The sequence below is a fragment of the Mastigoproctus giganteus genome, chromosome 3 (assembly GCF_048544385.1).
Source record: "Mastigoproctus giganteus isolate SK-2022 chromosome 3, ASM4854438v1, whole genome shotgun sequence".
NCBI lineage: Eukaryota > Metazoa > Arthropoda > Arachnida > Uropygi > Thelyphonidae > Mastigoproctus > Mastigoproctus giganteus.
The window spans coordinates 46451548-46479369 of record NC_143577.1 but is presented as its reverse complement, the minus strand read 5'-3'; the positions used below and the strand labels follow the sequence as shown (position 1 = coordinate 46479369).

At 36.1% G+C, this 27822-nt stretch overlaps 1 protein-coding gene across 3 annotated transcripts in view; it reads left to right on the top strand.

Moving 5' to 3' along the window:
- Positions 1–10287: 10287 nt before the first annotated feature.
- The window catches only part of LOC150087931 (uncharacterized), a 110775-nt gene continuing 93240 nt past the window's right edge, over positions 10288–27822 (top strand). For all 3 annotated transcript variants that reach the window (XM_090369272.1, XM_090369271.1, XM_090369270.1), the window contains exons 1-2: positions 10288–10411; positions 12291–12342. The gene's annotated coding sequence lies outside the window, so the exon portion shown is untranslated. The remainder of the gene's footprint in view (positions 10412–12290; positions 12343–27822) is intronic.

Below are 27822 nucleotides of genomic sequence, written 5' to 3'. Positions count from 1 at the left end.
TCCAAACATTTTTAGTCATGCATCCTTATTTTACTTAAAAGGAGTAGCTTTTTTTTTTTTTTTTTTTTATGAGAACCCCAAACACGAGAGGTATTAGAACCTATAGTACTTAGTACCGTGCTTGGGTTGCACCCTGAAATAAAAAATTAAATAAAGAAGTTTAATATATGTTTTTTTAGTATATTTTATCAGTGTTATTTATATTTTTATTGTAAATATATATCTATTTTATACTTATTTTATTGTAAATAATGTTTTTAGTTACAGTATTGGATTTATTTATCTTCTGGCTGGTGTGAAGCTTAATCATCAACATATATATTTTTTATTTTGAAAAAGACCCCATTGCATTATAAAGTATTTACATGGAAGGCATTATATCTAAAATCATATATAACTTTAGAAGATCACAAATAAAAAAATACAAAACAAAATTAAATTGAAGTTAAAAGTACAAATTATATGAAATCATTAATGTAACAAGTGTAGTAAATTTAATGTAATACTATTTGTTTTATTTATAAATAATTTACATGGTATGCATTATATCCAAAGTCACGTATAATTTGAAAAGATCACAATCTAATTCGATGCAAAAATACAAAACGAAATTGAAATTAAAGTACAAAGTGGTATAAATCAAATCAACAGCACTTTTTAGTGGGAACAATGTGCTTGAATATTTTTCATTATTGCTGCATATCTTGGTTTCATATTTTGGGACACAGCTACCCAAAGATCTAGTTCCAAGTTAAGTTTATTTCTAAATGTGGTGGTTTTAATAATAGTCATTACAAGAAAGTCACCTCACATAGGTACGTTGATCCAAATGGAAGGATTGCATTGCTCGCTCTGCTTACCAAATCAGGATACTCATTTTGCAAAACCATACAGAAATTATGCAGAGCAATGGTTTTTTATGAAATTCTGCTCATAAATTTCCATCTTCCCTAATGTCAATCAACTGTTCTTGGGCAATGATTGGCAGGTGTTGAATCGTTACGGTTTCAACAAATGGACTCAAAACTCATTGATATTATTTATTTGACATATTTCCAAACAAATTTGAAAATTCTGTTTCCAATTTTTAAAGTGCCCAAGTACAGTTATATTCAGATTATTTTCGACAGAAAAATCACTTAACGATGGAAACATTTCCAAACATCCTTTTTCAAACTGCTCTCTCCAGAGTGCGAGTTTTATCCTAAAAGCAGCTACCTTCTCACACATCCTTAAAACATCACCTATATCTTGGAGATAGATTAAGTGTTCACTTTGTCGAAAATGTCTGTAAGGTAACGCACTACTGACAACCACTGTTCGTCGCAAAAAAATACGGCCCATTTGCAACCTTTCTCTTTTTCTAAAAGAAAAATGTGTAACATCTTTGAGTTCAACAACTCTTTAGAGAACTTTACCACGCGATAACCAACATACCTCTGTGTGATCTAAAAGATTTTCAGTCACTCCTCATTACATTACAAAGTATTTTGAAAACTCTATTACTCCAAGGGCTTTTTTAAATAAAATTAACCACATTAATCACATCTTGCAGCGCTTTATATATTTCAGGTTCCAACTTCTTTGCTGCAATAGCTTGCCTATGGATGATATAATGAATGAATTTCACGTGTGGTGCTATCTCAAGAACTTTGCCCTTAAATCCTTTTTTGTTCCATTCAAAGCAGCCGCTCCATCGCTAGTAATACTCAAACAGTTTTTCTACAAAATTTTGTTTTTATTGAAGAAATCGTCCACTGTTGAGAATATATCTTCTCCAGTACACCTTTCTTTTAGTGGCTCATAAAAAAAGCAATTCTTCTTGTATTTCGTTATCAAAATATAATCCAACAAATACCAAAAGCTGAGACGTTAGCTACATCTGTACTTTCATCCAACTGCAGAGCAAATTTTCCACACAGTTATTTGTTCTATTATCTGTGTCTTTAAATCTTCTGCAGTGGTTTCTATTCGGCTTCCAACGGTATTTGCAGATAACGGAATTGACTTAAGTTTGTCAGCATACTCTTTACCGTGTATGATTTCCATCATTCTTATTGCAACAGGCAGAACTAAGGTTTCACTAATGGTATGTGGCTTCTTCTCTTTTACAATAAGGTAGGATATCTCAAGAGATGCTTGCAAACATTTGTCATTAATTTTTGTAAAGTTTTGCAAAATGATGGTCTGATTATTGCATGACTTCGTTGTCGTTGAAAAAATTGTACAGGTGTCTCTTCATGCTCTAGGTGCTTAGTTTTTAAATGTCTTGTCAATCATCATGGTTTCATGCTATCATTAGCTATTATCTCAAGACAGAGTACATATTTGGGACGTGGTTCATCGTTGATTATGATAAATGTAAAGCCAAATTTTAAAAAGTCTTCTTGATAATTTAGATTTTTCTTAAAAAGGTTCTTATTCAAAATTTAAGTCGGCATCATTCTTAGTTCGTAATGTGATCAATGATGTGCTCATACTAGGAGAAATATCAGTCTCGGTATGTTCTTGTTGGTCATTCGTGGAAGTATCAATTCGAGGTTTCTTTGCACCTATTTTAATATGCCAGCTCTCCATTTTGTGGCAATGTCTAATAAGAAATAAATTTAATTAGTGAATTAATGTTATAAGCAGACCTGGGAAAGATACTTATTAAAAGTATTTTAAATACGAGATACAAGATACTTTTTTCAAATATATTTTAAAAATTTGTGTTTTAAATACTTGAAAGCATATAAATAATTTAGAGTATTTTAGATACTTTAAGTATTTAAGATACCCCCAAAGTACTTAAAATACATAACAAAAAAGTATTTAAAATACTTTTTAAGTATTTTAAATACTTAAAATACTTTAAAATACCTTAAATACCTAAAATACCTTAAATACTTTTTTTTCTAAAGGATACCAAATATTTTTCAAAATTATCTTTCATTTTAAATACAAGATACTGCGAATAAAAAATATTTAATATTATTATAATGCTTCCCAGCTCTGGTGAAAAATACACGCAAAGATTCTTACTGGGTGTGTTTTTAAAATATAAACACAGTTCCGCAAGTAACGATAGCCTATGGACAAATACAGCTACAACATTCGTGGCAGCAGTACAGCTCAGCAATAGCCGCAAGCACAAGCCATCCTTTCTTGATCTACATTTGTTCAGTAAGTCAAACAAGGATGGAAGATATACTCAGAGCCCAAAGCTAGCACATGGCTGCTACCGACGGCATGATCAAATAAAGCTCTGTGATCAAACAAAGTGGCATATTGAAGTATTAAAAAACATTTATTTATAATTTTTATTTTCAATTACATTTTGAAAAACTATTTTTCATAATTAATAAATATTGATTTATTGCGGATTATCTTGGGCACCCCATTGATCATCTCATGCACCCAACTTTGGAGACCACTAGTCTACCACCTATTATTGCCTGGTAAAACAGAGGGGCAGCATTCCTCCATGTGGTGTGGATGCCACACCTCAACTCCTGCTTACATTAGTTTGCACCTGGGTGGTCACCTCCAGTATGCTAGGTGCCATATTTCAGGACTTGCATGGAGGTTATACCCAGGGTTATTAAAGTCCCACCATCATGAAGGTGCAAACAGAGGATTTGGCTATCACAAGCTGACTAGACTTTGCTGAAATTAGGCCCACTTGACTTGAGTGTCACCCAAATATCAGTTCCAACAGTGTTTTAGTATTCCAAGTATGCTTGCTGCCTGGGAGTCTAAAACACTGTTGGAACTGATATTTGGGTGACACTCAAGTCAAGTGGGCTCAAGTCAGTGTGGTCTGACCATTGCCTTATATAATGGGATAATCATCTCCTTATCCCTGATAGCAAAATTCTTGTATATCACTGACAAAACCCCTATGAGTTGCCCTGGAAGCCTGTCTACACTGCTCAGAGAACTTCATATCTGACTGCACAACCACCCCCTGGTTTTTCCCCCCCTACTCTGAGTGTAGTACAACACAGTTGATACGTTACTCTGGGATTACTGCTACTCATATGCAGTACTTTGCATTTATCAGTTATTTGTTTTTTAGGAGCATTAGCAACTAAGGCCATATTGCTCCGGGATATGCGGTGGTCATTCCCTGACCTTTCCGCATCCTCCGTATTTGGTGGTGACGGGCTCGAACCCCGGTCTAATCAAGAAGTGTGTGCTACGAATTGCTGCTCCTTCCCACCTGGCTACAGAAGCACCTTGCATTTATCAATGTTAAACTTCAAATGCTGTTTCTCAGCCCATCTGCCTAATTTTTCTTGATCTTGTTGTGGTGGCATACCATCACTACTATCATTAAGTACCCTGCCAACATTTGTATCATCTGCAAACTTAGAAATTATGCCTGATATATTCATCAATATCATAATTCCTGTAATGTATGGAATAATGAGGTTGGTGTTAGAAAGAAAACAAACCTAAGACAAACCTTAGAAAGAAGAGACACCTAAGACCAACCTCGTTATTCCACACATCCCAGGAATTGGCAGCATCATAGCAAAAGCAACAAAAATCCACATTCTATACAGTGTAAGCTTTCACTTACTAATACCCCCCCATTGTAAAGGGAAAATTTTAGAGTCGAATTCACAGCAATGAGTAGGACAGACAATTCTGTGAAATGAGTAGAGCAGTATTAGTAGGACACAGACAATAGAAGGAGCAAAGGCATATATCTTAGGTTGAAGGCCAAATATAGCGTAGCTTTTAGATAGACGGAGGGAACACCGGAAATTGGGGATTAACCAGGGCGGGGGAGTAAAATGGAACGCAATTTGAATATATGAGAGAGGGAGTGCAAAGAGAAAGGAGAAGAGTGTGGGGATCGTGTGTGGTATGTAGAAGGGTAGTGATGTATAGAGATAGTCATGGAGAGTTTTTGTGGGGAGTCGTGTCTTTGTTTAGTGGTGTGAAATGTTGCTGACTGGGAGAGGATGTCAGGATCGATATTTCAAAAAATGGGTGAAAGTCGGATCCAAGGATGTTCAAAGGATTATGAGGAATGCTTAGAATCCCTATAGAATCAGAGTAAAGTTTGGTGGTCCAGAGACAAGAGGAGAAAAGCCGACAAGGTCTGAGGAAATCCAAAATGGAAGCAATCCTCATGTCTAGCAGACTGGCCCGCCCTGACAGCAACCGTAAGTAGAAAATTTCCGTAATAAAGTTTCCCCCAAAATTTTGTTCAGAGGAGCAGTAATAAGTAATTAATGGAACTCCTTAGAAGGCAATCAGTGTTCCAACCAACATCAACCTTCTAACCCTAAGGGCCCTGTGTACCTTATCCAATGCTCATGCAACTCAACCTATGTCGAAGAAACATATTATTATAATTAGCCATATGGTGCAAGGAAGCCTGAGGCTTTAGCTGCACCAGCCAAAAAAAAAAATTCTGAGTTACCCTGAGAAAGAAATAGTCAGAAGTAGAAAGGAATCACCAAGAAAGAGAAGAATGATGATATCCAGCTCAGAACCCTGAGTGCCAAGTCGATACTCACCAGATGTGAGCCCCACATAGAAGACTCGACAAAAGGATATAAGAACATAAGCAAGACACTCAAACACTGCAGAATCAAAAAGTCCAAAACAGCTGCACACGCACTTTCTTGCAGAGGCACATGGGATTTCAATCAACACCATAGTTCTAACAGCAGATTCATCCTTTTTCAGAAGAATTTTCAAAGAAGACAACTTCATGATATGTTTCAGAAACTCCTCAATCAACAAAAAGCAAGGAGCTAACTTCCACGACACTTATTACAACCTGTTGACCTCAACGGTTTGATTGTTGATGAATCTGCTGAGGAAGCTGACAAACTGAATGAGTATTTTGCATCTGCATTCACATGAAGAAGTCTGTAGAGAAGTGGAGGCCAGAAACTTTTCACCCTCTGGCAGGGAGCTAAATGATTTTGTAATAACTGAGAGCAAAGTGGAGGAGAAAAAGGCACCTGGGGTTAGCATTAGTTGAGGCATATGATACAAGAAAGCAAGCTTATACAGCATTAGACAAAAAAAAAAAAAAAAAAAACCTTCCCATTTCATCCATCCAGTCACTGCAAATGTTTATCTAGTTCAACCTTAAATTTATTTAAGCTATCAACTTCCACAACAACAGATGGAAGTCTGTTCCAGCAATCAACTACCTGCTGGTTAAAGGCAAACTTCTGCACATCTATTCTACAACTGTCTTTCCTCAATTTGAATCTATGCCCCCTCAGGTTCTTAATCTGATCAAGCAGAAGTATCTCATCAGCATTGAGCCTGCTCAAACCATTCAAGGCCTTATACAGGATGGAATCTATTCAGTTATATTAAAGGAAGTAGCAAAGAAAGTAAACAAACCCTTAATCATAATTATGAAAGCTTCCATAGACTCAGGGGAGGACCCCATGGACTGAAGATGTGCAAATGTGTCCCCAATTCACAAAGAGGAATCAAAGGGTGATACGAATTAAACTTACAGACTTGTTAGTTTAACTTCTTTTCCAGGGAAAATAATGAAATCATTTGTTAAAGAAGCAATGCAGGATCATCTAGACAAGACTGCAGTTATAGTTCAGACACAGCATGGGTTCTTTAAGGGGAAGTCTTGTCTGACAAATTTGATTGGATACTATGATGTGGTCACAAAGGAACTGGATGCAAAAAATAATTTTGATATCATATACATGAATTTTAAGAAAGCTTTTGATGCTGTTGCACATGGATGACTTGTACAAATTGGAGCAGTATGGCATTAAGGGAAAGTTACTACAATGGATAAAAGGATGATTGAGTGGGTTAAGACAGAGTGGTAATCAATGGACACTGATCTTTGTGGACTAATGTTATTAGTGGAGTCCCCCAGGGTTTAGTATTGGACCCATTGTTGTTTTCTGTATTTATTAATGATATTGATGAAGTTATATTAGGGTTAATGTCTAAGTTTGCAAACACTATGAAGGTTGGCAGGGTTGTTAATGATAGTACACTACTGTAACAGGATCTGGTAAAGTTGAGCAAATGGGCTGAGAGATGGCAACTGAAGTTTAACATTGACAAATGTAAAGTACTGCATATGGATAGCAGTAACCCCAGAGAAATGTACCAACTGGATGGTGTTAACACTCAGAGTAGTGGAGAATGAAAGAGACCTGGGGGTAATTGTGCAGCCACATATGAAGTTCTCTGAGCAGTGCAAATGGGCTGTCAGAGCAAGTCATCAAGTGTTGTCAATGATATATAGGAATTTTGAAGGCAGAGACAAGGAGGTGATTATCCCCTTGTATAAGGCAATGGTCAGGCCACACCTTGAGTACTGCGTACAGGTCTAGAAGCCTTATTTTAGGAAGTATGTAGAGCTGCTGGAACAAGTACAGTGAAGAGTAACGAGATTGATGAGTGGAACAAAGGGTTACTGTTGCCAATAAAGGCCTAAGTTCTGCAAATTGTAGCATCTGAAGACTAGGCACTTACTGCAAGGTGATCTAATTGAGGTGTATAAGCCCTTGAATGGTGTGAGCATGCTCAATGCAGATAGGATTCTTCTTCTTGCTCAGATTACTCACCTGAGGGGACATAAATTCAAATTAGGGAAAGACAATTGTAGAATAGATGTGCGGAAATTTGCCTTTAGCCAAGGGATGGTTGATAGTTGTAACAAACTTCCATATGTTTTTGTGGAGCTGAACAACTTAAATAAGTTCAAGGCAGAACTAGCAAACATTTGGAGTGGATGGATGGGTGAAATTATTATTATCCATATAATGCAAGGAAGCCTGAGGCTTATGCTGCACCAGCCAAAAAAAAAAAAATTTTCTAAATTACCCTGAGAGAGAGAAGTAGAAGGGAATCACCAAGAAAAAGAAGAAAGATGATATCCAGATCAGGACCCTAGATGTGCCAAGCCCATACTCACCAGATGTGAGCCCCTGGGGTAAATGTGAAGGTTTTTTTTTTTTTTGGTTGATGCTATATAAGTTTGCTTTCTTGCATAACGTGCAGATATCCTGAAGTTGTCAGAAAAAAGATCCCAAATAAGGAAATCCAGGAATTCCAGTCAAGATTTAAAATTTAATTTTTAAATAGCAAATAGCCTTAACTTAAATTTAGAAGCAATTAATCAACAAATAATAATAATTATCATTATCATAACATTTAATAATCATAACAATTTTATATAGACATCGTAATAAAATTTACTTTTATTTAACTTAATTTTAATAGTAGTAGTATAACATAATCAATTATTATATACTTCATATGTCAATATTATAATCCGTAACAGGTTAAAAAGTATAGAAATATCCATAGAAACATACTCCAAAAATCAGTCCCCCACCCTTAACCTAGAACTCATCCTAATCCTCCTACACAATATATCCCTTTACCCAAAATTTGCCAGGTTTGCCATGCAATGACCTCCCATTTGGCTATACCAAGTCAACTCCAACCTATATAGTCAACTCACTCCTTCCATCTCAGCTGGACCAAGAGACTCCATGCCCAGATCACTTTAACAGCCTAGCTCTTCCAACTAATTTAGAGAGTAACTCTAATGATTTTTCATAAACTGTCTTTGTTAATTAATGAGTTAATGAAATTATAAGCAAAAGTGTAATAATTATACAATTGTTTAGAATGCTGCATTGTATTGGAAATAATCAAATATCATTATCAAATTGAAAACTTGTACCATTGCTCAATGTTCTGCCCCCCCCCCCCCAATGGGAATGAGTTCCTGAAACATAACCATTAATAGTTTAAGTGTTTGGCATTGAGATGGTCTAAGATCTGTTTTTTTCATTTACTGCCCTTTGTAAGTTTTCAAAGTAAGCTTGATAAGTTACTCTGTTTTTTTAGTTTAATTCTTAATAGAGAGAATTTTATATAATGATCCATTTAGGGAAGCAATCATTACCTTTAGATTGATTATTAAAAGATAGGTGCTTTATCAGTTTCATTGATATTGATAAGCTTCATAGGTTCTTTACCAAAACTTCATTGATACAAGAATAGAAATAGTGCAAGACAAGATTGATAACAGATTCTCTATAAAAATCAGACCAATAAATTAAAGACAGCTGTTTCCTTATATTATGACAATTAGTTCTGTGAAAATTAAAAAGGTGTGAGTTGTTTTCCTAGTTAAAATTAATATCCTCATAGTACAAGGGAATCTAAGAGCTGAATGGTCAGAATGAACAAGTTCTTTTCTATGGATCAGCATATAAAATAACAATGGATGAGCATGTAAGCAGTTAAGTCAATATTTGAAAAGATAAGGTGTAATTGTTCAATCTAGGTTGGAATCTTGCACTGCTGCTGTAGTCTCTGTATATTATGCAAATTAACAGAGAAGCCAAACTTTCACAATCAGGGTGGTCGACAATATGATGAAGCCCCATGGGCTCACATCTGGTGAGTATGGGCTTGGCACACCCGGGGTCCTGAGCTGGATATTATCATTCTTCTCTTAGTGATTCCCTTCTATTTCTCTCTCTCTCAGGGTAATTCAGAGTTTTTTTTTTTTTTTGGCTGGTGCAGCATAAGCCTCAGTTTCCTTACACCATATGGCTAATAATAATAATTACATATTTACAATGAAATTTCCCAAAATAATGCCAGAGTTCAATGGTTGAGAATTTAAAACATTCCGATTAGCATTAGTAGGAGCATATGATGCAAGAAAGCAAGCGTATACAGCATTAGCCAGGAAAAAACTTCTCATTTCACTCATCCATTTGCTCCAAAAGTTTGTCTAGTTCTTCCTTGAATTTATTTAAAAGCTATCAACTTCCACGACAGATGGAAGTTGGTTCCAGCCAATAAAGAAAGCAACTCATTTGTTACCGATAGTGGTATGGATATGTGTTGGTTATGAAAGCCCTTTATATGAAGAATTTATTATTATTTCTTAAGCTTGAACAATTTATGAAATGTTTCAAGTAGAATGCTGAATTCTGAACAGACTGACTCGTTTCAACCACGGAGAATAATTTACAGATAAGAAAGCAAACGAACGCTTTCCGTAAATACAATGTGCATTTTATACGTACAAAACTTCATCTCTGTGAATGATACAGGTGTCAAAGAAATGAAAATCATAACAGTAGCACAAAAATTGAGTTACACAAAATAAGATGTAATTATAGCTTGCGTTCCATTGAAAGGAAACTAGTACACGAGCACACATCGTTCCACACTCCGATATTAATCTTCAGACCCGGATGCTCCAATTTGTATGGTACAGCAGAAGAGAGAGAGAACAGTGTTCGAGGGTACAGTATCCAGCTGCGGCCGGTTTACGACCAGTTTCTTGGTTACTATGGGGTGGGTTTACAGTCACAACGTTGAAGCTGTTAGTCTCATCTAAGGAGGTAAAGCTTAGAGGTTGGATGTGCGGTGGGTGGTGAGTGTCCCGTTTCTTTGTTTAGTGGAAATCATACTTTATTAGTAGAACTGCTTCATCCACATGTTTAGGAAGTACCCTATATGCCGAACAACGATATTCAAGTTTACGCTATCTTCACAGCTTCTTTGCTCAGGATGCAGAGGATGGGGAGAATGAGAGCGAGAGAGGAATGTAATTTCAATAGATTGATCCCGGCATCAGTTGCTTGTACAATAAACATTACACGAGATAAAATGGCTCATCAAGAAAGAAATCATCTCACATGAATACTATTTGTGATATATTTTATTTTACATAAAATAAAATTATATCTGTAGTGTTTCGTTTTAACCTTGAAGTACAGTTTCTACTATACTTCTCAACAAACCGATAATCAATATTATTATACCTCATTTCCCCAAATATAAAATTTTTCATTCTTAAATGATGAGAAGTTAATATACATTGAATTATATTTGTAAAGAAGAATAGCGTTATAAATTGGTGTATATCGGGGGAAGGGAAATTCAGATAACTTTCATCTCCATCAGATTTCATATGAAACTAATTGGGCTTGATTGAACAGATTTTTTTTTTTATATATATATATATATATATATATATATATATATATTTATTTATTGCCCTTTTGGAAATCTATCAGGTTGTTAACTAGGCTTATTAATTAAATACACAATATTTAGGATGAACCATTCGACAGTGATATATGCGACAGCTTAATTTTTTCTCATCCCGCGATACTTGATGAATTAACAGTTTCCTTTATGTGTTCAGCATATAGTGTGTAAAACTTGCGTGCAGACAGTTAATTGCTTTTATTAATTTATTGGAGTTGATATCACTTTTTTTTATCATCAAATGGACACAGCTGTTGTCGCGGATATTTGATCCTGTATTAAATACAATTACTTCTAATCATGCCTGTTTCACGTGATGAGTTTGATCTAAGCGGACTGGAGTTCGAATGTGTGTAAAGAATCAGTTCACCATGGACGTCTGGACCCCTCTGCTCATGTAATTTGTAGTATTGGGTGCTGTTTTGGAACTATTTGCGGGTCTTTTAATTAAATTTTAGTAAACGTATAAAAAGTTTTTTTTTTTTTTTTTTGCACTCAATACATACCAAACCAGTTATATACTGGCCTAAGAAGAAATTTCTTTATTTTTAAATTGTCCACTTTTTTTTTTTAATTTTTAAAATATTAATTTTTTTAGATCATTCATTAAAATACTTTTAATTTGTATGTGCAGATTTCTCTAATTAAACAATTAAAATCAAATTTAAATGCTGAAGTGACTCCTTATATTCTGAATGCATAATTCCTTTTCAGAAAACTAATGCAGATAAATATATAATTCTTTAGAATGAAAAAATGAAAAAAATTTCCTTATATTCTTTAGTTTGAATTTCTTATAATTCCAACGAAGGTTGTGCATTGGTTATGAAATTACTACTGCTTAAAAATAGTGTTCATAATTAAAAAGTTTTCATATTAGGATATTAAGTATTTACCTTAAAGATTTTGAAAATTTTATTACTCCGTATTTGTTTCAGTAATCTTCCCCTCCTGTTCAGCAGTAGCAGGAAAAGAAACAAGCTAATATTTATTCAAAGTAATGTCCCCGTTTATAATATTTCATATCAGCTGACTTCCTTCTGTCTCTCTCAAAATGTTATTCTTTCTGACATATCAAAGACAAAAACCGTTAGCAAACACAATTCCATAGATACTGTTAGCTATTACTGTCTATTATTTTGGTATTGATGGATAAAAGAATATTTTGCAATGGTGTGCAGTTTTCTGTTTATTTGTTTATAAAATTAATATAAACTATCTTTAGTTCTCTGATTAAGTCACTGTGTTAATTATTTCAGCTTATTCGCCAGTTAAATCATCAGTTAGCAAGATCATTTACACTAGATAAAGGTAGGCATTTGTGTTTTATAAATAAAATATATACCAATAGTGTTTGATGCAGTTTTACTATAAATAAATAAATGCATGCATGCACTCATGTTTCACATGAAACATGCTTGTAACTGAAGTGGTTAAATATAAACATTTAATTTTATTTTGATAACTGACGTGGTGCAGCTTGATCACCTGCAGGACATTTTTGTTTTGTTTGGCAGGGAACACCATTTGTTTCAAAAATTACCGAAATGGTCATTTGTTTTATTACGTGTTTATATTTTAAAGATTTTCACCGATACTGATGATTCGCCTGCTTGATAGCGGTTGCTACCTAAACAAAGGGGCGCCATATTGTCTTGCGAGGTTGTTCTCGCTAATGTGCCAAACTTGTTTGTTTTCGGTTTGTACTTGGTGAGGAAGGAGAAGGGTGGGTCACGGAGGTAGTAGTGGCGGCGGTATTGTTCTTGCAAACCTAGCAGGGGGGATTGAAAAAGTTCCGTAAGAACGAAAAAGCCAGTACTGTACTGACAAACTAACTGCTACCGTATATTGATAGTAAACGACAGTCGCAGTAATTCATAATCAAGTGCAAAGCTAATCATTGAATTGGATTGGCTTTTACCCTCTTCCCCACCCCTTTTTTTCAGCCAATAAAAATAGTATTCTGTGCTCTCTTTTTAGAACCAAATTGGTCTTCCCATTTCTCCAATAAAATCAACGCCAGAGCACAAAAGGCTGTGCAGAAAGTTAGTTCCTTTTGAAATTAGAATATGTACTATATGGCTTCACTACCAGTTTGTTGCATAGAATGTAATTTTCTTGCTCTTTCTGAGTCTCCAGTTATTACCAAATCGTTTTTCTACTACTGGAGAAATTTTGAAGTCATTCGATTTTCGGACTAGCAGAAAGTCCAAAAACATAATCCAGTCTAACATATCAAATTAAAATAGTATTTGTGAAACATACTGTGTAAAAGGTAACCATTCATAAAACTATTTGGAAAATCGCTTTTCACAGATGTGGAAAAGAAGTCACTAATTCATTGGTTTTACAATATTTGGTCCAAATATGTTTACACACAACAAAAAAACAGTTTGTTGTGTGTAAACCTACTCCAAGTCAGTATTGAAGAGATTTTTGCAAAAAAAAATTCTACATGGTGGAAAGGGGGTCAGATAAAACAAATTATCTTGAAAACTTTTAAAGAAGGCTTATTATTTATTATGGTATGCATAATTTAAACTATGCAGCACTATAAAAAAAAGTATTTTGCATTTTTTATTGTCTTTAATCCAGGAGTAGCAAGATCCTAAAATCAGCTTTAATTAATGTTGTCCTTGCCTAAAATTTCCCTGTTGTTGAAAAATTGTTTTGAGAGTTACACCCATTATTATTGTTTATTTATTGTTTTTTTTTGTGAGCTTTTTGATCATAGGTGTTGTATGTGTGGGTGTATATATATATATATATTTTTTTTTTTTTTTTTTTAAATTAAGGTAAGCATGCAATCACTGAATATTACATACAAAGCTTTAGCAAGTTTCAGTATGGAATACATCAGTTTTATGATTTTATTTGCATTATCTATGGTCTGTGGCTAAATCTGATTAGGAATTTCATTCTAGACTTCAGCATATTAATATGCAAACGCTTGCAATTCTCACAAAAGAAAAACATTATTTGGAAGAACAAAAGTGAGATCTTAATTCCAGTTGTATATGACTATCTGTGGCCTCTGAGCTCCAACCACAGACAGACACTGACAGTTACAAAGTGGAGAGGAAGTGCAAAATTTTTTGAAGAGGTCCACAACTTATTTTTTTTTAATTATTAAGAATGAGGAATCATTTAGCCCTGTTGTTTATGTGCCCAAGTGAAACAAATTTGCTTGCATGGCATCAGTGAGACACTATGCTTTGTTTTATTTATATAAAAAAAAATTATCTTTTTTAATGAAATGAAAACAACATATTCAATTGAATATTAAATTCAATTTTATTGAATTGAATTGAAGTTTGAAGTGAAAATAAGAAAGATACAAAACCGGTGGATTGATCAGAGTAACAAATACACAATTAAGGCCTTGAATGGATTGAGCATGCTGAATTCTGATGGGATCCTTCCACTTGTTCAGATTATGAACCTAAGGGGGCATAAATTCAAATTAAGAAAAGACAGATGCAGAATAGATGTGCGGAAATTTGCCTTTAGCCAGTGGGTGGTTAATTGCTGGAACAAACTTCCATCTGTCGTTGTGGAAGTTGATAGGTTAAATAAATTTAAGGAGGAACTGGACAGGCATTTGGAGCGAATGGTGTGATTTTTTTTTTTTTTGGCTGATGCTGCATAAGCTCATACACTTGCTTTCTTGTATCACATGCCGCTACTACTACTATTATTAGTTGCAAAAGAAAACCAAATATTGGCAAGTAATTTCGCTTGAAAGATCAAGATGCTCACATCATGTGTACAAGAAATGTGCATGGTGTGTGAGCATCTGAATGTTGGAATGTTTGAGCAACTGAATGTTTGAATGGGGCTTGCATGATCAAATTCAGTGAGGCTGGATAGTCCATTCAGCAGACTGCTGTTCATGTACTGTGATGTTGATATACAGATTATTATTAGCCATATGGTGCAAGGAAGCCTGAGGCTTATGCTGCACCAGCCAAAAAAATTCTCAAGTTACCCTGAGAGAGAGAGAAGTAGAGTAGAAAGGAATCACTAAGAAAGAGAAGAATGATGATATACAGCTCAGGACCCTGGGTGTGCCAAGCCCATACTCACAGATGTGAGCCCCTAGGGTAAAATTTCACTAATCAAGTTTTTAGGTATAAGCAGCGAGAAGAGTTGGAAATGGGGCTTTATTCTTAAGTATGACACCGTAATACACAATATGGTCAAAAAACATCATTAGAAATAAAAAAAATATATTCTGTTTACACTGCACCATGATCACAGAAGTCGGAGCCGACCGGGCTAGCCAGGTTGGTAAAGTGCCTGCCTGGCAACCCAAAGGTTGCGGGTTCGAATCCCGCCTCGGGCTTGGATCAAAGTACTGCAAAAACCTTGGGAGGTGCATTATGGCCACAGAAGCCGATGCGCCAACAACTACCAAAAAAAAAACAGAAGTCGGAAGAGGTTTACAGCATCATTATATTGACTATGTCAGTACTAACAGTCTTGTTATCCAAAAAAAAATACTTCCCTGGCTACCTTAAGGTCAAATTTGTAATCACAAAATCTCTATTGAACGTATGATCCTTGTGTATAAATGTTGCTTGTGCAACATTTCCACTCAAGGATTATACTTTGAATTGTCATGGTGCTGAAAATGATGAAATTTGAGCAACATGCAAACATTAAATTTTGTTGTAAATTTGGAAAGTCAGCCACAGAAGCACACAAAATGCTACTGCAGTTTACAGAAATGATGATCCTATGACAAAAAAACAAAGTTTTAAGTGGCTTCAAAGATTTCATGAGGGAAATTTTTCATTTCATGATGAAGAAAGAAGTGGTCACTTATCAGCATCCCAAAATGATCAAAACATTGAAGTCTGTACCATCATTTGATCGGATTGGCTGGCAACGACCTTTCAAGAAATATCTGAAGATATGTTTCTTTCATTTGGTGTGCAGGCCATTTTGACTGAGGATTTGAGCATGAGTGCCAAGTTTTTTTCATGCCTCCTCACTTGAGATGAAAGATAGCATTGAGCCCTCATTTCATTTCTGTTGTTTAGACAAGTTATCTCAGATACTGCATTTTTAACAAAAATTATAATGAGTGATAAGTCCTTGATGCATGGTTGTGACCCAAAAATCAAGGATTGAAGTTCCCAATCGACAACATTGTTACCAACAATATTGGTAACAAAGCCAAAAAAAGGCATGGCAGTCAATCACATGTTGACAGTCATGCTGATTGCACTTTCTGACAATGAGAGGATAGTGTTATCAGAATTCATTCTATGAGGTGTTACTACTAATGCAGCCTGCTATCAATAAGTTTTAAAATGGTTGAGAGATGCAATCTTCTATAAAAATGACAAAATGATTGGCTCCTTCACCACAATTTGCCATGTCACTCACTGTCTGTTGGTTTTTGACCAACAAAAACATTACCACAACCATCTTATTCATCTTATTTGGCACCATGTGGTTTTTAGTTATTCTCAAAATTAATTTAAAACAGGACATAAATTGATACGAGTCAATTCAAGGAAACCAATCAAACATAACAGACCGCCTAAAATCATTCACTAAGGAAGGCCTCCAAAAACGTTTTGATCGGTGGCAAGCATGGTTGCAGAAGAGGATTATATTGAAGAATATAATTTGAAGGTTATCACATTAGAAGAGATTTTCATTTATGTTTTGCTGTCTCAGTATTCATTTATGAAGACAAAGCAAAGTCTAAACATACTCCCATCACAGTGGTGGGGATTCTGAAAATCCATGCACTGCATTTCTGGATGTGTGGTTTATCAAAGTTAATACAATTCTATATTTATAATAACATTCATAAATACAAGAAACTATAGCCTTTGTTATCAGTGATTTTGTTGAAAATACCATCTCATAATTAGTAACTTTTAGTGTAGTACATTGTAGTGGTAACTGTTGTGTTTTAAATGTAATAACTAAGCAGCTCGAAAGTTTTAACATGTAGGCTAGCATATTGTTATGCTTCTAGCTGAGAAATTAGAAAATCAGTTGCATTGTTTAGAAATGTAATAGCATAGCACATAGTGCATGACAAAATCTGGTAATAGTGTTGTTCTGCTATGATCACCTCTTATTTCATGAGGCAATTTTAATTTAAATTTAGACTACAATCATGCTTCAGACAAGAGCAGTAGAGCAAAAGCTCAAAGTAGTGAAATGCTTTGATGTGAGAGAGAACTATCAGTGGTGGTTCTCTTGTGAATCACGACTAAATTTGTTGTGCTAATTGCTGCCTTTACAGGATTATTTGTAGTAGTGCATAATATGGACAAAGGATCTCTGTGTGCATTCACTGCAGAAAGCATGAGGAGCATAAGCACCAAGTCAGCATTCTTATGGGCTTATATGAGAAATATAATCCCATATGAAACAGGGAAACAAGGTTGATACCATCAGAGAAACTGAAAAGAGGAACCCTTCAAACACTCAGATGCCTAGCACATTGCTGAGGACCACATTAGTGCATAATAAAACACACTAGTTCCACAAGAGGCAGCTGTCTTTGGTGACTTTGTTGTCAGGGAAATGTGTTATGTAAGAAGGTTAGGTGGAACAGGACCAGATATGTCTGTCGGGGGGAAAAGTTTATGATGACATAGAGAAGCTATCATCTTTTAAGAACACAAAAAGTGATATTGTTGTACATGTTGGTACTACTGATATTAAGCTTAGGAGATCTGAGGATTTACAAAGGGTACTAGGAAAGTTTTGCAATATGACGCAGCAATGAATCACAGGAAGCTGCATGTTGAGACATGTTCATACGTGCATAGTAGCCGCTGCGCCAAGTCGATGGGCTCAGTTATTCATTAGTAGTGAGAGTGTAAAGTGCTTGCGATGGCATCGTGGTCACGAAATGAGATAAGGACAGTTTTGCGGTATAATTTCGTGCGTGGTTTAACCATAGACCAGTGCTTAGAAGAAATGACTCTTGCACTAGATGATGATTGTCCACATCGTACAACGATATTCAGGTGGTACAGAGAATTCCAAAGGGGAAATTTCACTCTGGAGGATTCTGAGAGGCCGGGAAGGCCACGAACGTCCGTTACGGAGGAAAACATTACTGCTGTGAGGAAAATGCTTGACGAAAACAGGCGAGTGACCTACCAACAGATAGAGGATACTTTGGGCCTAAATGCACCAGCAATTCGTTCGATTCTGCAAGATCATTTGCACGTGAAGAAACTTTGTTCTCTCTGGGTGCCGCATCAACTGACTGAAGAGCAGATGACACGACGTGTGACTTGGTGCCAGGAGATGTTAAAAAAGTTTGATAAGGGACAATCTCGGTATGTGAACAACATCGTGACAGGTGACGAGACTTGGCTGTACTGTTACGATCTGCCGACCAAGGCTCAAAACAAAGTTTGGGTCTTTGATGATGACAACACACCCGTAATTGTCAGAAAATCCCGATCTGTAAAGAAGAAAATGATAGCTGTATTTTTCAAATCGAGTGGAATTGTGGAACTTGTCATTTTGGACACGCAGAAGACAGTCACAGCTAAGTGGTATACTGAACAATGCCTGCCTAAAGTCATTGGATCTATGAAGAACCTGCGGCCAAAGTCAAGAATGGACACCTGGTACCTCCATCACGATAATGCTGCAGCTCATCGCGCCAAAGCCTGCACCGAATATTTGACCACGACAGGACTGAAACTTCTCGAGCACCCTCCCTACAGTCCAGACCTTGCTCCCTGCGACTTTGCACTGTTCTCGCATGTGAAAATGAAGCTAAAAGGGAGGCGGTTTTCCAGTGATGAGGACCTTCTACGGGCTTGGGACAACGAGTGTGCTTTACTCCCTAGTGAAACTTGGCAGAACTGGTTTAAAGATTGGTTTCGGAGGATGGAGAGGTGTATTGAATGTAAAGGAAATTACTTTGAAAAAATTAAATAAACAAAGCTGTATTGCAAAACTTTCCTAGTATCCTTTGTACTTAACAAGTATATGACAATATTGAGAAAAATTTGTGGATTATGAGTAAAACTGAAAGTGTCTGCAATTCTGCCCAGGCAAAATATCAGGTAGTACATGATAAGAGCCTTGTCAATTAGTTCAGCCCTAGAGAGACTGTGCAAGGCTTATAGGGTAGAAATTTTCTTGGTGTTGTCTGTGCTTGTTAATAGAAGAGACTGCTTGGGATGGATTACGCTTAAATAAAAGTGGTGCAAGAATATTTGCTGATGGTATTGAGTCAGTGTTAGGTAGATCCAGTGGTGAGCTGTGAATATTTTAACAATGGGCTCGCAGTTTTTCCGACTTTCTACCAAGTAAATTTGATCGGTCACAGAAGTGACGTCATCCGCAGCTTCCACTAGAAGCGCTTCCCGTGCTCGCACTACTAGTACTGTGATTATAGCGCGTGATGCATTTTTCGTGACCGGTATGATATCTTGAGTCAGGGGCGAGTTTAGGGGGGGGAGACAGATGTGGCTTATTACCCCCTTAACCATGCATATAAGTAAATGTGTAAAATGTTCCTAGGTCTATCTAAAAAAAAGACTTAAAAACCTGGTTGTTATGCCCGCCTTACAATGATAACTGGATACAACGGTGTCTGGAGTTCTAACTTTTTAGAATTATTGAATAGTATGACGTCACAATCATGCTTCTTGAAGTTACTACTGCAGTAAGTATGATTTCAACAATACAAATATTTGTCGACAATTTCTTTTTTTCGTCTCGCATTTTTGTTACATTCCATTGTTAGGTGCCCCTAACAGTTGCGTATGTCACTTCAACTACAAGATCGGTACATCAATCGATGCTATTTTACAGAGGTATTTAGGTACATTGCACTCGCAAGTATACATCTCTTACTTTAGTTATCATAAATCCAGCGCCTCCATAGCCAGGTGGAAAGGAGCAGCAGTGCGTGGCACACGCTTCTTGATTAGACCGGGGCTCGAGCCCGTCACCACCAAATATGGAGGATGCGGAAAGGTCAGGGAATGACTACCGCATATCCCGGAGCAATATGGCCTTAGTTGCTAATGCTCCTAAAAACCAAATAACAAACAATCATAAATCCATTGTATCTTGTCTTCCAGAAATTATGAAAATCTGTGAATGATCAATAAAATATTTACAATAAAAAAGCTCTTTTATTTCGTAATCGATATGTACAAATCAAAATGCCTAAAAGAAATGCGAAGGACGTTTCGCATAAACCATTTACTGCGCATGCTCAGCATACGTGCAACTTTTTTTTAACAACTAGGGAAATATAATGGATATATTTTTTTTATGATAAAATTTTAATATTGTGAATAAAATATAACGTGAAATATTTCCCATATCACAAATAACATAAAAACTATCACAAAGCATTCCACAATATAAAAACAAATACGTATTACATAAAAAACAAACTTTCTAGAAAAAGTACACAAAAAATCACAGATTACATGAAAAAAAATTATTTCACAAATATTCAAGAAAAATTTATTCTAAAAATTGCCAATTTACTTCTTTATTAATATTTGTTGTCGATCTTTTGCTTTGCTCAATAGCTGAGCGATGGTTACAGAGGAATGATTTGACGTAACAATCTGGATCAAATTGAAGCAATGGTTTTCCATTTCAACATGTTTAATTGTCAACATTATTCATTCATTCACTCAATAGTATTCATTACGCTGAAAGCTTGCTCAGCTTCAGCACTGCTAATGGCAATAGTTTCAACAATATTTCTGGCTTTCTTAATTGAAAAGGCAATTTCACTCGATTTTAAAGATAAACTGTCTTCGACAAAATCTCTAAAATCATTAATTTTTATTTCATATTTTATCAGAAAACTTAAATTTCTTATTTGGTTTTCACTGTCTTGCCACCGAGACGAAATTCTTTCAAATTCACAATTTCTTGTAGCATATGTTTAAAATTTCTTTCAATGGTATCATTATTTTCTTTATTTAATTTAAAATCACCCTGTTCCATTAATAAGTTATCCTTTAAGGATAAAACAATGCATTTAATAACTTGTCACGATGTAATTTTTTTACTTTCAATTTTGATTCCTTCAAATTCTTTCCACTTCAACATGCTCTCAATTTTAGCTTCATAATTTCCTTCAGAATTTTTCAAATTAGCAATAGCATTGATAGTTCGAAGAATTAATTTATCTGCTTTTACCATAGTGATTCTGTAAAGCTTCTGAAAGGTAAGAGAGCTCTTGCAGGATGTCGACCATTAGTGCTAAATGGTTAAGAAATTCCAAATTTAAAGGTCGATTTAATAATCCGGAATATTTAACTTCTGATTCAAAATGTTTGCACAAAGTGGGATAATTCCTCCAACCCACAATTGCCGTCCGCAAGCTAAAAGCTGCCCATCGTGGCCCGAACACACGACCGATCTTTACAGTTTCCACATCAAGTTCTTTAGCAATCATCCTTAATTCGCGCTAGTTTTTTGGAGATTGGTGATACAGTTTTTTTTTTTTTTTAATTATTGCCTGTATGCCATTATATTTTAGAACATTTTCTACACAGTGAAAGGCTCGACAAAGTTTCAAAATCTGCCAACATTTCATCTTCATAAAGTTTATATAATATCTTAGTTGCCTCAATCCCCCACTCTACGTTGCTACTGTCGCTAGTTCTTTGAATACAGTGCAAAATGTCGGACTCACACAGATATTCAGCTACTGTGACCATGTAAACACAGACAAGAGAAATTTACTGGAAGGCATGGATCACTCACTTCTCCGAAAAACATATGTCCATTTGTCGGAGTAAAGGGGAACCACAACACAGGTTGACCAGAGGCTATAATCCATGTCGAGAATCTTCTTAATACTCTGACTGGCTATGGAAAGTATATTGACTAGTGCGACTTCTCGGTATGTGACTGCATAGGTTTTACGGACACCACTAACATTGTGAAACGGTAATCCCTTTCACCCTTAATTCGCACTTTATAATTACCTAAATTGCTTAAAGGCCAGAGGTGAGAACAATGCATACACAGTTGTCTCTCCTAATCCGTTCGTTACATGGAAATTTTCTTTGTTCAATGGAAACTATTTTATGTAATTACCAAGGGGAATCAAAAAAATTTGCTATAAAGAAGTTTGTTAAACAGAGGTCTGACTGTAATTAAATCAAAAATGAAGCAATTTTAAAATACATAACCGATCGACTGCGCCATTAAAATGCTGGGAATGGGGTCCCGCTCGCCCCACCGTAGTTTCGGTTCTGGATACTCAATAATTGCATTCAGGGTTTCATTTGTAAAATAAATCTCAACAATGGACTCGCAAATTTAAAAAAAAATAACAATGGGCTCTTGCGAGCCCACAATAGCTCACCATTGGGTAGATCAAAAATCTGCTAGTTTGGTGGGGTGGGGATACACAAACTAATATTCACCGTGCGTAGAGATGTAAGGGATTCTCGCACTGCTTCTAATGAACATGTAGCAGCCTGGAAAGCAAAATGCCTGGGATTACATGGTCTGATGAGGATCCTCGTAGAACAAGCAAATACATAGGCTCCGTCAGATTTACTAAGAATAAAAACAGGTGCATGTATACTTGTGTGTACACCAACGCTAGTATAATATAATATACTAGTATAATACTCAAATTTTTATCAATTGGAAGTACTGGTTAAGTCATCAACTGTGGACGTTCTAGGGATATAGGAGAGTGATGCCACTCAGACATAAGGGATGCAAAATTTGAATATGTGGAGTAGTATAATGTATACAGCAGAGTTTGGGGGACCCAGTGCCACTTGACAGTCAACGCTGTACACTAGTATAGTGCAAAATTTGAATATGAGGAGTAGTACAATGTATACAGTGAGAACAGGAGGGAGGAGTTATGCTTATAGTAAAGAAGCACATAGAATTTAAGGCAGCACATCATATCCAGTCAACTTGGATGGCCAGTGCAGTGTTCAGTTAGTTTGGTGTGAGATAAGGACTAGGGGGGAAAAATGAGAATAGGAGTGTGTTATAGGCTGAATGACCGTAATGAGATAACAGATGACTATACAAACAAATAAGAATGTGCCAGCAAATTGGAATATCATAATGGGAGATTTCAACTTTCCAGATGCTGACTGCAACTTGTGGGTTGGTCACTCACACTGTAGCAAGATTTTTTTTTAGTTTTACTGGGTGACTGTTTTCTACACCAGCATATTACAGAGGCAGTGAGAGAAAGCATAATCTTGATCAGATTATCAGCAGTGACTCTTCATGTATTACGAATCTACAGATAAAAGAACCACTAAGTAGCAGTAATCACTGTGTGTTAACATGAGATTTACTTAAAGATGTAACTGCTGTCAAGTGCAAAGGGAAGGGCCTTTGGTTTCTTAGAGGTGACTAAAAGTAGTCTCAGACAGTTTTTAAATTCTCTGCAGTGAGACCAACTGATAAACTTGCCAACAACAAATTCTAAATGGGAAGCATTCTTGGAAGTAATTGTAGAAGCTACTAGGCTTTTTCTACCAACTGATAAATATCATTCAAAGCTTAGATCCAAATGGATGTCAGATGAACTGATGAGACATTGGAGAGAAGAAAAATGCTTAGGTTGTTTAAAAATTTATCAGATGATACCAAAATCTACAGTAGACATAAAAAATTAGTCTGCAATCAAGTTACAAAAGGGGTTAGGCAGACATCTCTGGCAAAGCATGCAAAGACTTCTTTACTTATATAAACACTTGGAGGAAGGGGCTGAATCACATTGGCACTAGATATGAATGGTATAACTAGTTGATGACCTTGCTATGGTTACTGACAAACTGATATTTTGTATCTGCATTCACACACAAGGAACTTTTTAGGATTGAGGATGGCAGAAGGGTATCAAATTCTAGCAGGGATCTAAACAATTTCGTTATAATTGAGAAGAATGTTGATGCTAAAAGTAAACAAGACACCCTAGAGCTGATGGGATTTGCTCAATTATATTAAGAGAAGCAGCAAAAGAGATAAGCAAACCTTTAGCCATTATTATGAGAGCATCGTTTAATTCAGGGATGGTTCCTATGGAATGAAGATGCGTGAATATATCTCCTATTCACAAAGGGGGACAAAGAGTGAAGAGTGTAATTACAGGCCTATTAGTTTGGCTTCTGTTCCATGAAAAATAATGGAGTCACTGCTTAAGGAAGTAATGCAGGACCATCTAGGCAGCATTATTCAGTTATACTGCAGTCACAGAATGGATTTGTTAAGGGACAGTCTTGTATGACCAGTGTAATTCAATACTGTGATGCCGTAACAAAGTAACTGGATGCAAAAATAATTTTTACATCATACACTTAGATTTCAGAAAAGCTTTTGATACTTTGCCACATAAAATACTGCTGTAGAAATTGGAGCAATATGGCATTAGGGAAAATTACTACTATGGATAAAGGTATGGTTGAGTGGAAAAATGCAAACAGTGGTTATCAATGGGCATTGCTCTTCTCGGACTAATGTTATTTGTGAAGATGATAAGAAGGTTGCCTATTTAATGACAGCATTAACCAGCAAATGCTGCTGCAACAAGATCTAGAAAAATTAGGCAGATGGGCTCAGAAGTAGCAATTGAAATTTAACATTGACAAATGCATGGTACTGAAAATGTGCATCAGTAAACCCAATCATCATCAGCCATTTTCAATCCACTGCAGGATGAAGGCCTCTCCAGCAACTTTCCAGTTCCTTCTGTTTTGTGCAGTGGCCATCCATTTACTACCCACAAACTCACAAATTTCATTTGTCCATCTCCATTGTTGTCTTCCAGGTTTTCTTCTAACTCCTCTTGGGTACCATTCTGTTATTTTCTTGGTCAATTTGTCATCATGTCTTCGAGCTATGTGTCCTGCCCAAGACCATTTTAGTTCTTTAGTTTTGATAAGAATGTCCTTTACTTGAGTTTGTTGCCTAATCCATGTGTTTCCCTTCTTATCTAACAGTCTGATTCCCAATATGATTCGTTCCATTCTTCGCTGTGTAGTTCTCAGCTTCTCTTCCATTCTTTTGGTGAGTGCCCAAGTGTCACTTCCATAAATCATGGTGGGGAGTATACATTGGTTCATTATTTTACGTTTCAGACAAACTGGGATATTGCTCTTCAGTATGTGACTATATTTCCTGAATGCTATCCATCCAAAATTTATTCTTCTCTTGACTTCCAGCCATTTATCATTATTACAGCTAATAACTTGTCCCAGATAAGTATATGATTCCACCTTTTCAATTACTGCTCCTTCATTCATTATATCTCTTTCTGTGGCATACTTGTTCATCATTACTTTTGTTTTAGTCATATTCATCTTTAGTCCAAAATCCTTACAAACTCTGCATAACTGATTAAGATTTTCCTCTAATTCTTTGGGATTGTGACTTATGACCACAATGTCATCTGCAAATCGTAAATGGTTTAGGTATTCTCTATTCACATTGACTCCTTTCTATGACCAGTCTAATCTTCTGAAAGCTTCCTAAAGGGCAGCAGTAAACAACTTTGGGGATATTGTGTCTCCTTGTCGAACTCCTCAATTTTAAATTTACTACTGTCTTTGTCTAGTCGAATAAAAGAGGTAGCATTCTTATATATTTTCTTCAAAATCATAATATATGGAGTATCAATGCCTTGTCTTTCCAGTGCCCAAAACATCGCCTTATGCTGCATAGAGTCAAATGCCTTTTTTTTCCATTAGCTGTGATATTATGAAGGTGATCCATAGTTGAGAATCCTCTCCTAATGCCAGCTTGCTCTTTCGGTTGATTCTCATCAAGTATTCTTTCTAATCTGTTAGTAATGACCCTTGTGAACAACTTGTAGATGTAGGATAACAAGCTAATTGGTCTATAATTTCCGATTTCTGATTTATCTCCTTTCTTATGAAGCAAAACTATGGTTGCATTATTCCACTCCTTAGGCATCACACCTTTTCTAATGCATTTTGTGAAGAGTCTTGCCAGTTTTTGTGTCATATGTCTTCCTCCCAATTTTAACAACTCTACAGTAACTTCATCTTCCCCCAGGGCTTTCTGATTCTTCATTTTCTTCAGTGCATGTTCTACCTCATCAGGTATGTTGTATGTGTTACTAATTTGCGATCCATCTTCCCCACTGCTGGCATCATTCCCTCGCTCCTTGTATAATTCTCTATAGTAGTCTTCTGCTATTTGAATTATGCCTTCTCTACTATTTATAAGTACACCATCGCTATTCTTCAGTTTCGGTATCATTTGTCTTTCTGTATTACCGCTTATGGCTGCTGATTTAAATCCTTTGTTTTCCCTTAATGCTTGTTCTACTTTTCTTGTGTCCTCTCTGAGTCTCTTTCTAATGGCTTTGCATAATCAGATACTCAATTTTCTCCTTGTCAGTGTTTTTCTTGCTCTTCATTTGTCGTCTTCAGTTCATCATGACGTTTCTTGACTAATTTTTTCTTCTTTGGATTTCTTTTTACCTATAGGTTTCTTGGGCTTTATCACTTTCAGAAAGTTGTAATATTCCTCGTCGATATCTTCGTCCTGAGCAGTCTGCAGAAGCTCAAACTTGTTCTTAAGTTCCAGTATATACTGCTTTTTCTCCTCTTCTATTATTTACTCGAGTCAGTTTTTTCCGTCTTTTTTTTCTTACATCTATATCAAGTGTGCATCTTACCATTCTGTGATCACTTCCAACCTTTACCTTGTTCAGGACTGTAACATCATTCACGATATATCTTCTGTTAGTGAGAATGAAGTCGATTTCATTAGTTGTTAATCCACTTGGGCTCTTCCATGTACACTTTCTGTTCACCCTTTTCTTGAAAAAGTGTTCATTACTGACATTCCTCGAGATTCTGCAAATTCCAGAGGTCTTTCATTTCTTTCACCAATTCCAAAATTTCCTATAGTTCCCCTTTCTGCGCTGTTTTTTCTCTTTCCAACCTTAGCATTGAAGTCCCCCATAATGATAGTGTAGTGAGTTTTCTGTTCATCTAGAAGACTCAATTTCGGTGTACATTTCTTCAACCTCTTCATCATCATGGCTCGATGTTGGTGCATAAATCATTATAACCTTTAGCTTATACCTTTTAGAAATCCTGAGTAGTCGTCTTGACACCCTTGGTGATGTACTTTTGAATTCCAAAATGTTGTTTTTAATATCTTTATGGACCAGAATGCCAACTCCACCTTCGCTCCTTTCACTGTTTCCATTGGTGTACAGCTATTTGTTATTTGGTTTTTTTTTAGGAGCATTAGCAACTGAGGCCATATTGCTCCGGGGATATGCGGTGGTCATTCCCTGACCTTTCTGCATCCTCTATATTTGGTGGTCACGGGTTCGAACCCCGGTCTAATCAAGAAGCATGTGCTATGCACTGCTGCTCCTGCCCACCTGGCTACGGAGGCGCCCAAGTGTACAGCAGATTTCCACTTGATAAACTTATAAGTGAATCATTTCTTCTTGTTTCAGCCAAACCGATGATATTCCAATTCACATTTTCTAATTCCTTTTCCAGCTCTAATATCCTGTCTTCACCGATGAGCGATCTTACATTGTAACAGGCCAAGTTCAGTTTCCGTGCATGGCAGTCTTGTCATACCTAGAGATTCTTAGCACCCCCTGCTTCCACTCTGATCCTCTCACTGCCATAAGAGGGGGAGTGAAAGCTGCTGTTTGGGACTGAGGGCCATTTGTTTCGTCTTACTGCCATGTGCTGGAGGGTTTGGTCTTTTCCTCTTCACACTGACTAGGCGTCTTGAAGAGAACCACTACAGATTTGTTGCCACATAGGTGAC